The 14,113-nt window shown below is 33.9% G+C and overlaps 1 non-coding gene across 1 annotated transcript; it reads left to right on the top strand.

Annotated features, from left to right (window-relative positions):
- The first annotated feature begins 4,297 nt into the window (after positions 1–4,297).
- Positions 4,298–4,462, top strand: LOC150097345 (U1 spliceosomal RNA). The gene has a single exon (XR_016549745.1). It is a non-coding gene; the product is annotated as a U1 spliceosomal RNA (small nuclear RNA).
- The last annotated feature ends 9,651 nt before the right edge of the window (positions 4,463–14,113 follow it).

Below are 14,113 nucleotides of genomic sequence, written 5' to 3' on the forward strand. Positions count from 1 at the left end.
ACTGACTTGTTAGGCGAGGTTTAAATCCTCCTGCTGTCTATTGTTATGGGTTTTAATGATGAAATCTGCTAATTTGTCTCCACGGATGTGGTTTAGCATGTAGAGGCCTCTGTGCAGTGCTAGTCCCACGTCGTCCTCTGCATCGATAAGACCAATGATCTTTTCAGGAGTGATTTCATTTATATTATCGACAAACACGTTGTTCCATTTTGCACTGACGACTCTTGGCCCGTTTTGTCCTGTGAGTATCAGTTGAATGTCTCCGAATGTTTCTATTGCTTTTCGTAGTCTCGCCGCCTCCTCGGGGAAATCTTTTAAGAGATGCAATATAGGTGCATTGGCCTTTGCGTGAGGGAACTTTGTGGGTTCTGAAGTTGACTTTATATTTCCAACTTGTGCCGGACTTCCTTGTTTCGATTTTTTAATATTTACTTCTTCAGGGCTGGCTGGCCTCTTTTGTGTGGTTTCTGCATTGTTGATTTCCATATCTACTGCCTCCGTGTCCTCGTCTATTGTGACAGCAGTGATAGTTCCGTTTTGTTGGTGCTGCTGGTTATTTTCGGTTGCTACGTCTGTAGTGGCGGCTTGATCGGTGGCCAGTTCCTCCTGCCCTTCATCTCTCCTGGTTGCAGGCTTCTCCACTGGTGTACTTGGCAGTGTTTCGGAGGTGGCGGCATGATTCTTTGTTGTTCCTTCATGCGCGGCCTTCAGGGTGGGGAAATCATTCGGTTCTGCGCCGATAACATTTTGGGCTGTTGTTTCCTTGTTGGACGTAATAGTGCCTCCCAATTTTTCGGCCAGATTTCTGTCCGGACAGGTGTCTATTTTATGGCTGTTAATGCCGCATTTTAGGCATGCCGATTGGCACTGTGCTAGTGTATGACCCGCTGTTAGGCAGTTCTTACACTTTAACTTCGGGCACTGGGCCCCGAGATGAGTCAGGGCTCCACATTTAAAACATTGCCTCTTTACTCCCGGGTAACTCACCATTACCCTGGCCGATCCGATCATTACAAAATTCGGAACTTCTGTTTTCATCGTTAACGAGAACGTGACTTCCCCCGACATCCATTCAGGATAGTCAGCGTCTTTGCCTACTTGGACATCTCGTACGGTTCCCCATTTCGAAAAGACTTGATTAATTATGTCGTTCCCTCCTTCTAGGTATTCCAGAGGGAATCGCTCTATTCTCATCTTTTTAGAGATGCTACCAACGACGAAAGGATGGCAAAGTTTCCCTTGAGAATATTTATATTAAACATTTTGCATGTATCTGTCCGATCAGCTGCGAGTCCCCGAGGGTTAAATTACATTCGATGATATTAATATTTCTTGTAATAATAGATGGAATGATTTTCTCATTTCTCAACTCTGACATCATACAGTAGTATAGGTATAATCACTAAAATTTGTCTCCATGCCGGGAAAAAAAGAAATGCTGCTGTCGTCACCGAGAGGGCACCACGAGGTGACAGTCAGACTATGCCCTCCATCATACAAATATAAAATAAAAATATTTATTTGATGCGCTGACCGAAATGTTTCTTTCTTTGAAAAATGTTTTAGCTGCTAGACTAATCTAGCAGTCACATGATACAATCTCACCCAATTAAAAGGTGAGTCCAAATTTTCCGAATAAAAAAAGTTACTTAATTTTCTATTATACAATAGGTATGTTATATAATTAAAGGTATATTAAAAAACATTATTTAGTTAATAAAATATTTATCAAACAGCTAATTATTTAAAATATTTTAAAGTATATAAAAGTTACAATATTGTTTTAAATAAAACGTTAAATCTACTTTAAAATTATTACAAAATTAAAGATTTCTTTATCACATTAAAGTAAAAAAAAAACGATTCGCACGTAAGAAATTAGCTTCAGGCAATCGACTACAATTGATCGAAATCTTTTATATATATAAAAAATGAATATTCAGCTTCGTGAACACATTTCTCAATCAAGCAAGGTGGACTCTCGTTTTCACTAGGAAACCAGTTTGGTTGGCCGAGTGATTAGCTTTCCTGTTCCGAACCTATAAGTTGCGAGTTCGATTCAAGCTGGTCATGGATGTTTGTGATTGTGTTTTGGTAGTGGATGACTTTCTTTGTCCGGTGAACGACTCCCGCGTAGCTTATTGGAGTTCTGAAGTGGTTTGAACAATTCCTTGTTTCTACTCCAGAGTGGTTTTCTGAAGAAAATGAATAAAAAAATGAAAAAAAAAAAACAGAAAGCATCGTTCTGGATATTTCCATACTTGAAAGACGTAACCCTGACGAGGAAAATACTCTGTTAACTTACAGCTTAGCATACTACTAAATTTAAAATTAAAATTTTCTTAACATTCTGTAGGGGTTCTTTAAGAAAAGACATTTATTGTAATGCATGCATATATTACAATAAATTTTCTGTACTGTGTTAACATATTTCGATTCATCGGACTATTTCCGTTTAGGTCATGTGTTCGCAATCCTTACCACGTTATATCATAAGCATCAAGATAATAATTATCCATATCAGGATAATAAATATATTATGAATGTGTTACGTTATCGAAAAAGCACTTCAAAGCTTTTATCTTACACATCTAAAGTTCATTAAGTAAAAATCGTTAATTATTTGTGTTTATTTTTTATATATATTTATTTTTAAAAGGCGCTTAGTTATTATTTTCCAAGTCTTATAATGCCTGCTTGTTAAAACATTACCGTAAAAAAAAAAAAAGAAAGAAAAAAATAGTGCATCTTACAGCACCGCGGCAAAGGTGGTACAAGCTCTTTACTTCAATCGTTATTTGGAATAATCGAATTCACATGAAAAACTGAAATCAGAAATAGTTGATGGATGAGCCAATGTTATTTGTTGACAGAAGATAATGTTGGACGGAGCTATAGCGAATAATAAGGACAGAATAAAGTATGACACAATTCATAAACAAGGACAGTTGACAGTAGATAATTTTGTTGACTTCAAAAAGGGTTTCCATTCTAGTGACAGGTGAAATTTATAGAAGATTGTAAGCGCTTAATGACTTCGTAGCAACCTTATTAGCATTATAACTGCTTAATATGACCAACGTCTTACCAACTTTTCTATTTAGTGTTGCCATGATTTTGTGATGAACAATATGTCGAGCTATAGGGTATCTTACTATACTATCTTAGTATATCTATTGTATGTTATGCTGACGATTTATCATTATTCACAAATATACAATTGGGGATGCTGAGTGGGCTAAGTTTGATTGTCGATGGCGAGAAAGCAAGACAGGTGATCATCTTCTGTGTTTCCTAAAAGATGTCTCTCACTTCAATTATTATTATTACTGATACCTCCAGGGAGTCCAACGACTCATCGAAGTCTCCAGCACTCAATTCACCAACTACACCAATCCATCTACTGCCCACCACCACTACTAGTATTTTTCACAGACAATCACAAACATTCATTCCCATGGTGGGATCGAACCCGCATCCTTTTGGCTGGAGAGCGGATACGCTAACCACTCGGCCAACCAGGCCGACAGTTATCTTGCTTACTGTATTATCGAAACTGGTCACGTAAGAATTGAAGTGGATAGATTGGATTGACTTGGGCATTGTATAAAAATAATGATAGGGTACTTGGTGATTTTGATGGACAGTGTTTAAGGAGTATTTTAAACGTTAGAGGGTTCGAGAGTAATGCGAAATCACAGGAGTTGTTAGCACCTCTTAGCACCTATTCTGTGTAAGGAAAGTTTCTAAAATGTCTCTTCTGGCTTGTCGTTGAAACTCTGCATTCAAATTGCACACTTCCTGCAAATTTCCCGTGGGCTTCATTTTTCTCCTTTCCTGAGCAGTTTTGATGGCATCTTCTGACAGCCATTTAAACTTCTTCTTACAAACTGTTGGCATATTCTGCTTTGCTTCTGTTTTAATTATATCTTTAATCTCTTCCCATAGTTCATCTGGTTCTCTTTCACACAAATTGAGTGTGTTGAATCCGTTCTGTATACTAATATAGTGTATTCAGCCGGTATGTTTCCAAGATCACATCTGATCGACATCACAATCATCATTTCATTTCAACCAACTCATTCGTGAAACATTAAACTACGATGAAAACGACAGATGGAGACACAAACGCCCGAAGGTAGCTCCGATCATCGATTAAAGTGATTTTACACATCCCTAATTGGGACGAACCAGGCGCTCAAAATTTTTCCCAATAAATAATCAAAACCTAGGCGATGAAGGGGCAAAAATCCAAGGGATTGACGTCCATTTCGCCATAAAACTTAACAGTTGAAGCATACTTACCTGGCGCTGGAGTTAACTTTGATCTAGAAGGAAGTACCACAGAGGAGAGGCTGTTCCATTGCACTACGGACTAACTGATCCCCGCCACTTTCCCAAACTGGGATAGATGGAGCGTGGAATTTTTGGTAGTTGGGGACTGCGTTCGCGCTCTCCCCGCAAACTCAAACAATAGAAAGTTAGTTATAAATTCTTGAGAATAAATATATACCATCGATTATCAGAATTTTATTTATTTATTCGTATGGAGTTTCCTTCCTTTTTCTCCCCCCGTCCCTATTGGGGAGAGTTGATCCCCCTCATGGGGGGGTTAAGTATTTATGGCTGTAGATCCGTGTCTGTATTCACGCGGCCGGTTTGCGGGATGAAAAACGTTAGATAAACTGGCTAAAAAACCCTACTGCCCGCGCCCAAGACCGGCTAACTTGGCTATGGCTGAGGAAGATCCTCAAATTCCTCACGTCTTCGACGGGAATCGAACCTAGGACACTCCTTCCTCACTCATATGGTTGCGAAGCGCAGAGCCACTAGGCTAACTGCGCGGACATTATCAGAATGAATACTTTTCATGACGGTGTTGCCTTGTTTCGCACACCGCATGTACATTTAACGTCTTAAATTTCGAAACTTGCAAGTTTATTTCTATATTTGACTGTAAGATTAGCAAACGGAATTAATCACTTTCCTAGTTTCTGCCCATTTATTTTTATATTCTTTTTACTTCGTATTTTATTCATCTCATCTTCTTTATACCCTCTTTTACCTTGCGCTGTCGAGAGTTTATTAATCATCGGACCTCAAACCGTTCACAGGTTAGGGTGGTCAGCCCTACGCTCCGGTGTATCCTATGTCCGTAGTGGTGAGTTCTCAAGGCCGGTTTGACTGTTTTGCGGGATGATAAACCCCAGGATAAACTGGGGAAAAACCCTGCTGTCCACGCCCAAGACCGGCTAACTTGGCTATGGCTGAGGAAAATCCTTAAGCTCTTCGCGTCGTCGACAGGAATCGAAACTAGGACACTCCTTCCCCAGGCATATGGTTGCGAAGCGCACTAGGCTAACCGCGTTGACTCGTATTTTATTGTTATTTATTATTTATTTAATTTACAATAAATATGTAAAATATGTTTTAATTTTATTTTGTTATTTTACAACCATGGGGATGAGGTCGAAGAAAATATTCTATATTTCAATGGCGGGAGAAAGGATTGGAGAAAGAATTTCGAACTCTCACTTTGGAAATGTCAGTGGTTTTATTACTTTGTCTAATTTTTGTAGTTGGCTTGTTTCTACTGCATATTGGTGGACTATTCCTTTGGAGATTCTTCTTCTTTTTTTTTCTTTTCTTTACTTATTTTTTTCAGACGAGGCATCCAGATATTCTAGTAGTTTTTATTTCTTGTTCTTATACTTCATTTTGTGCGATACTAAGTCACTTATTTCTATTCCTAAATGGTTTTTAATAATACTTCGTTCATTTATTTCCCTCTGATTTCTAATTCATCTCATAGCCACTGTCACGTTTAAGTTTTTTTTTCTTTTTTCGTTGATATCTTCTATATTTCTTTTCTATTGCATTGTCGAATGTTTTTATTAATCTCTCTTAATTTTAATAATCAGCTTCATTTTCTGCTAGTAAGATTATTATATCATCAGCGTGACCAATCATTTTTAATTTGTATTCTACACCTTTCCATTTTGTTTACTTCTTTCTTTATTTCATCCATCACTAAAATAAATAAAGTCGGGCTGAATGAGTCACCTTGTGTTTTGCTAGCCATTTGGTAATTTTCGATCTTTAAATACTGTAATTAACTATTTTACTAATTATTTCTCATACTTTAACAGTTCATTCTATATCTTATCGATTGCAGTTGATTTTCTATTTTTTAGTTTTTTAAGTTATTTTTCTGTTATTTCAAAAGTTATATTACCCTCTTCATGAATATTCTATTTTGTATTTAGATTTTAAAAAATAATCCTCCCATTTATATCCAGTCCAATAACCGTTAGTTTTATGCTTTCGTTCTTTCTTTTGAGTTTGTATTGCTTTCCAGATTCTTTTTTGAGTACCATAAAGAATCGTGTTGTGATTCTTTGGAATAGTTATTCCCGTATTCCGTTTATTTTGCCTTATCTCACTTTTTAATATATTTCGTATAGTTTTATAGTCTTCATACACTAATGTATTTGATTTGACTTCAGACATTTGAGAAATGTGGCTTCTTTCTTTTCTTTTTGGCTAAGTTTTTCACCTCTTCTTAATAGAATAATATCCATTCTTGAGTTTCCTTTTATACTAACTGTTTTTTCTATTAATATTTTGCTGTTTCGTGTAAAATGTCTGTTTCCTAGAATAGGTATCACATGATTTCATCCCGTATTTCTGTTCCGTATACTTTGTTTTATTCTTTGATAGCTGTGTCAAAACTCTTATCATCAATAATGAGGGCCGTAGCCAGATTAGATCGCGCCCTGAAGTCAACAATTAAATATCGTCCCTGATGGATTACAAGAAAAAATATAAGAAAATCCCCAATTGTATTTTGTTTTTATTACATGAGAAACATTAATGCAAAATAATTACATAATAATATTAATTAAATGTTTCTCTACGGGAATATAGCACAATAAAACTGTTTATAAGCTCTTCTAAATTTAAATTACAAGCTATGTCCTCCTCGATAGAGGAGGACATATGTAGCCTCCATGCTACACCCTGTCGAGGTACTGTCAATAATGTTTCCTTCCATGACTTCTCTATTATTTATAATATAATCAAATCCAGATTTTTGCCCTCTTGTATTTTCCCATGATTTTTGTTTAATTTTATGATCAAAGAATGTGTCATTTATTCTTAATTCATTATTCGTATGCAGAATTGTAATAATAAATCTATTCCATTTTCATTATTTCTTTATTAAATCTTTTGCATATACTGTACATAGAATTAACCATGCTGCTATTTCTTGTATATAGCTAATAACTGCAAATACAGTATATAACAAACAAAAAACACTGTATAAAAAAAAGTAGGCTGCGAAGAGAATATAACGCAAAGAGATTTTAGAAAGAAACGTCATTTTCGGCATACAACAGTAAATAGATTATGTGAAGAAGCGGTATGGAAAAAGTTTGTAGGATTTGAATCATCAAACAATGAGCAGAATAGAATTGGAAACTGGTGAAAATTGCATCAAATCCATGGACACTGATGTATATTAATTAATTGCCAATTTGTTTTATTCCTTTGATACTACCGAAAAGTCATATGTTGATATCGCCTTCCTACCCAGAATGACGGCGGCAAATCTGCTTCCCTGGAATGAATCAATTTCACTAATATCTAACTAATAAATCGACTGGCTTAAAAAGTTTTTCTTTTCTTTAAATTTGTTTTGCTGCTAGACAAGTCTAGCAGGTTCGCGATACCAATTTCATCCAATATAAGGTGAGTCCAAAATTTCTAAGTAACGATTCTACTTATTTTATTATTATAAAGAAATATTTTATAGAGTTAAAGGTGTATTAATAAATCTAATTTATTTGAAATAATATTTTTTAAAAATTTAGTTCTTTCAAAATTTTGAAAGTACTTAAAAGTTACAATATTGTTTTATATAAAGTATTAATATTTAGCTTGGTAAACATATTCTGAAGTGACTTCAAGGATTCCATGTTTCTACTGCAGAGACGGGGTTTATTGTATATTGCTTTTGTATGTTTTCGATATTAACCTATTTCGATTTATCAGACTATTTCCCTTTAGGCCATGTGATCGCAGTCCTCACCACGTTATATCATAAGCATCAGGATAATAATTATCCATAATATATAATAATAAATATAGTTATAGAAAAAGCATTTTGAAACTTTTATCTTATGTTCAACTAATGTTCATTAAATAAAAATAATCAATTATTTGTATTTATTTTTTATGTATTTAATTTTAAAAGGCACTGTTTTATTATTTTCCAAGTCGCATAGCATAATGCCTGCTTGATAAAGCATTACAGTACTTTAAAAAAAAAAAATAGTGCATCTTAAGGCAACTCGCGTCAAGGTGATACAGGCTGTTTACTTCAATTGCCATTTGAGATAAACAAATTCATATGAAATGATGTATAAAAATACATTATTTTTACATAAAAAATATAGAACTGTGTTTAGTTGTCGATGATGTATTTTCACGTTATTTTTAATTAAAAATTAAAACGTGCAATTTATGAAGTTTTATTTTTTTATTTTAGTTATTATTATTTTTTTCCCGAATCTCTTCTAAACACATTGATAACGGCAAAGAAGTAAAAATAGTAAATATTTGGTTCGGAATTACTTTGGGGATGTTTTTACTGGGCCGAAGTTATTGGACCATTAGACATTGGTAATTACAATGACAATGGTGAAAGACTCCTCCAGTTAAGTAAGATAAATGGACAGAGAATAACCAGCAAATATTTCAAACATAAAGATTGAAGTACAACACGATCTCACTGATGGTGCCGGTTAGAACATAATCCTTTATGTCCAGATCACTACTACATGGCCAGGGACATGCAGTTGTTCTATGTCCTCTGCATTTACCCTTAATACCGAGGATAATTAATTAATTTCTGATATTACCAGAAATGAAGAGCATGAGTTGCTCAAAGCGTGTGAGCAAATTGAGATCAAGGTTATGCATTAAACTAATCAATGGGATTTAGGGATTATGGAGAATTGTAAAATTCGAAGTTTACAAAATTTTACAAGCAAATTTGAAGAAATTTGCTTGTAAATTTATTTCTATTTTTGTGACAACGTATCTTTGCGAACAAACTTTTTCCCGAATGAAATATATCAAGTGAAAATAGAAGGCAAATTTATCTGATGAACACTTGAAATCGCTACTTGTAATTAGCACTTCAAAATTTGAACCTGAGTTTAATAAGATTTTAAAAACACAAACACAGTTACATCATTCACATTAATGGTTTTATTATAATTTGTGATAAAAATATGAGAATTTCTGATAGAGTGCGTTCCCATTAATATACGATAATTTAATCTCACATACTCTGTAATCAGTTTTTATCTGCTTTCAATAAAACTCGTATATCTAGTTCTAGATTTTTTTTTTTTTTTTTTTTACTACGGCCCGCTGAATAGTATGCTGAAGTACCCAATGTGGCGAAAAGTTTGGAGACCACTGCATTAAGGTAATTGTCACTACCCATACCGGTTTCGACCATTGAGGTCTCGTCACACACACACACACATATATATATATGAAATATGTGCTAGATCGAAATGTAAAATGTATTTTTATTGTGGGTCGTAGTCAGAAAAGTTTGAAAAACACTGGCATATGTGTAAATTCGGTGCTATCTTATTTATCCATAGGAGACATGGACACGCTTGTTCCTAATGTTTGTTTAATTATTTTACTTTCTGCTATATTTTAAAAAAACATATATGTTTTGTAATAACATGATTTTTGATTCAAAGTATAATTTCACGTCAAAGGAATCTCTTATCTCTATACGAACGTCATTTCATAGCTAATTGTTAACAAAATGAAACAAAAGTATTTCAACAACAGCAAGTGATGCAACAATTTTCAGTTAGTAGTTTCTAAATAAAATCCAAGAATTTATTTGCATTTTAAGGAAATGAATTAATGCTAATTATTATTAATTAATATTAATTTTCATTTTCTTTCCAATTTTTGAATTAATGATTTATTGACTATGTTTTACAATTTTCTCTGATTTTTGAGTTCTTAAATTTGTTTACTTTGTTACGTAAACCTTCAATTTTTTTTATTGTCTTAATCTCAATGGTTTCATTAATTTGTCTAATTTTTGTAGTTGCGCTTGTTTCTACTGCAAATTGGGTGGACTGCTCTTTTGGAGATTCTTCTTATTAATTTTTTCTTTACTTGTTCTTCCAGATGAGGCATCCAGATATTCTACTAGTTGTTCTTGTACTTCATTTTGTGCGATACTAAGTCATTTATTTCTATTCCTAAATGTTTTTTAATAATACTTCGTTCGTTTATTTCCGTATAATTTCAAATTTACCTCATGGGTTCTCTGGCAACTGTCATGTTTAGCATTTTTTTTTTTTTCATTGATATCTTCAAATTTTTCTTTTCTGTTGCATTATTGAATGTATTTATTAATCTTCGTACCATCTTCATTTTCTGCTAGTAAGATTATTATAACATCAGCGAAACCAATCATTTATAATTTCTTTTCTACACCTTTCCATTTAGTTTACTTCTTTCTTTATTTCATTCATCACTAAATTAAATAAAGTCGGGCAGAACGAGTCACCTTGTCTTTTGCTAGCCATTTGGTAATTTTCCATCTTTAAATACTGTATTTAGAATAAATATCCCTCACTTCTTTTGCTAATTATTTCCTATACTTTAACAGTTTATTCTATACCTTATCGATAGCAGTTGATTTTCTATTTTGTTTAGTTCTTTAAAGGTTTTTCCAATATATTTTTCTGTTATTCCAAAGTTATGTTACCCTCTTCATAAATATAATTATTTGATTATATTATCTTTATTATTTTTTGAATATAGATTATACAAAGTAATCCTTCCATTTATCCAGTCCAATAATTGTTATTTTTATGCTTTCATTTCGTTCTTTCTTTTGAGTTTGTATTGCTTTCCAGATTCTTTTTTGAGTACCATAAGAATCGTGTTATGATTCTTTGGAATAGTTATTCTCGTATTCCGTTTATTTTGTCTTATCTCACTTTTTAATATATTTCGTATAGTTTTATAGTCTTCATACACTAATGTATTTGATTTGACTTCAGACATTTCAGAAATGTGGCTTCTTTCTTTTATTTTCAGCTAATTTTTTGACCTCTTCTTAATAGAATAATATCCATTCTTTTTTCTCTTACTATTTTGCTGTTTCGTGTAAAATGTCTTTAAAAGCTGACCATTTTTCTTCTACTGTTTGTTTTTTTCCAGTTTATCTATCAATATTTTCTAGCATAGATATCACATGATTTCATTCCGTATTTCTGTTCTAGATTTTATTATTCTCTGTATGCTTTGTTTTATTCTTTGACAGATAATTTCAAAACATCATCAATAATGTTTCCTTCCATGACTTCTCTTTTATTTATAATATAATCAAATCCAGGTTTTTGCCCTCTTGTATGCTACCATTATTTTTGTTTCATTTCATGATCAAAGAATGTGCCATTTATTCTTAATTCATTATTCGTATGCAGAATTGTAATAAATTTATTCAATTTTCATTATTTCTTATTAAATCTTTGGTTGCTATCTTATTAAATCCATGCTGCTATTTCATTGTATTAGCAGCATGGATTTAATAAGATTACGATAACAAACGAACTGTATAGAAAAATAGGCTGCTAAGAGAATATAACGCAAAGAGATTTTAGAAAGAAACGTCATTTTCGGCACAACAGTAAATAGATTATGTGAAGAAGCGGTATGGAAAAAGTTTGTAGGATTTGAATCATCCAACAATGAGCAGAATGGAATTGGAAACTGGTGAAAATTGCATAGAACCCATGGACACTGATGTATATTAATATGTACTAACATATTAATATACATCATGGAGAGAAGAGGCAAGGAAAAAGAAAAGTCTCATTGACTATGTTATTGTTGATAGTGATGTTTTCTCCCTGGTGCAGGACACCAGAGTGTACAGAGGATTTGAAATTGGAAGTGATCACTATTTAGTCTTGAGCAGGATAAAATTGAATTTCATATTGAAAAGAATAACATGTAAGAAAGTTTTAAAGCAAATAAAAGTTGAGCAGCTCTCAGATGTGAACTGTAGACTAAAATCCACAAAGATTACTGAAGAAAAAATGAAACAGTTTCAGAACAGGAATCAAACCTTGGAGCATCAGTGGTAAAACTCTGAAGAAAACATTGATTGATTCTGCCAGAGAGGCATGTGGTGAGGTTGTCTGCAAGGATTGAAAAAAAAAAAAAAAAATCAGAACTCCTTGGTGGACACAGGAAGTTAAAGAAGCTATCAAAAGTTCCTGTCAAATAAGTCAGCTTGTGCTCTTAGAGAATACAGAGACAAATGCAAGAATGCCAAACAGTGTAAAACTAGCTAAACAAAAGTCATGGGAGGAGTTTGGCAAGAATATAGAAAATAAGAAGGTGGTAAGATATTCTGGAGGTTGTTGAAGAAGCTTAGGAATGGAGGAAAGGGTGCTTTAAAAGGAGTTAGAGATGATAAAGGTGACATGAAAACGGGAGAAAAAGATATCCTTGAAGTACGGAGTAATTACTTTGAAAAACTGCTAAATGAAACAAGCAGTGATGACAGCACAGTGGTAAAAAACACTCAACAAGCATACAGTCAGGAATACATTATCCATACTTGAAGTAGAAAAAGCCATCAAAGGCTTGAAATGCGGAAAGGCAGCAGGAGGAGATGATATTCGACCAGAAATGCCGAAGTATGGTGGTATAAGAGTCTTACAGTGGCTGCACTGCATAGTTCAGAAAGCCTGACAGAGGGACGAATTCCCGATGATTGAAGTAGAGCTTTAATATCATCCCATATATAAAAAGTGAAATAAAACTGAATGTGAGAATTACAGAGGTATTTCCCTACTGAGTGTTCCTGGCAAGATCTATGCAAGTATACTTGAGAAACGGTTGAGAAGAATTATGGAATAAAGCTTGGTGAAGAACAAGCTGGATTCAGGCCAAATAGAGGCTGTCAAGATCAGATCTTCACTTTACGACAAATAGTCGAGAAAGCATGGGAATATAACATATCTGTATTTAAGTTTTGTCGATTTGAAAAAGGCATATGAAAAGGTGCCAAGAGAGAAGCTATTCAATACGCTACAGTTATATGATGTCAAAGGGGCATTATATCAGCAATACTTAGTCTTTATTTGAGTTGTAAGTCAGCAGTTAGAATTGAAGGAAGTACAGGAAGATGGTTTAATGTTAAATCTGGTGTGAGACAAGGATGTACATTATCCACTCTGTTATTCATTATCTATATGGATCACATTATGAAAGAAAGTGGTATTAAACCTGATATCAAAATTGGAGATGTTAATGTCAGCTCTTTGCTTTATGCGGATGATGTTATACTTCTAAATAAATCCGCTACAAGTCTGCAAGATTCCCTGACTAAATTGAATAACTGTTGTAATAGATATGGTATGAAGGTCAGCAACAAAAAGACAAAGACAATGAAAATAGGCAGAATCGTTGAAAATATCAACTGCATTGTGAACGGAGAACCTGTGGAACAAGTAAAACATTTCAGCTGCTTAGGCACGATTTTTAGTGAAGATGGTAAATTAACTATGGAAATAGACAACAGAATCAACAAAGCTGGTATGGTAGGAAGTCATTGAATAAATTCATATGGAATAAGAGAGAAATTAGTCTGAACACTAAATTAGCTGTATACCAGACAGTGTTCAAACCAGTTTTAACTTATGGATCTGAGAGCTGGGTCAGAAGTAAAACACTTGACCAAAGATTAGAGACCGCAGATATGAGAGTCCTGAAAAAGATTAGAGGCGTGAACAGATGGCATCAATGGCAATATCATATTAAAAACGAAGATATCAGGAAAGAACTTGACATTGTCAGCATCCAGGAATGCGTTAGCAGAGCTAATCTCAGGTGGTATGGTCACTTAAATAGAATGGGAGAGGAAAGATTAGCAAAACAAGTGTTCTCTGCAGGTTGGCAGGATAAAGTCCACGTGCCTTAGACGATTGAGATATAAGATCTGATAATGTTGGAGTAAGTAACACACTGATTTGGAGGAAAATTG

This window comes from Typopeltis vanoorti, chromosome 17 (assembly GCF_054136105.1).
Source record: "Typopeltis vanoorti isolate ZY-2024b chromosome 17, IOZ_Tvanoo_1.0, whole genome shotgun sequence".
NCBI lineage: Eukaryota > Metazoa > Arthropoda > Arachnida > Uropygi > Thelyphonidae > Typopeltis > Typopeltis vanoorti.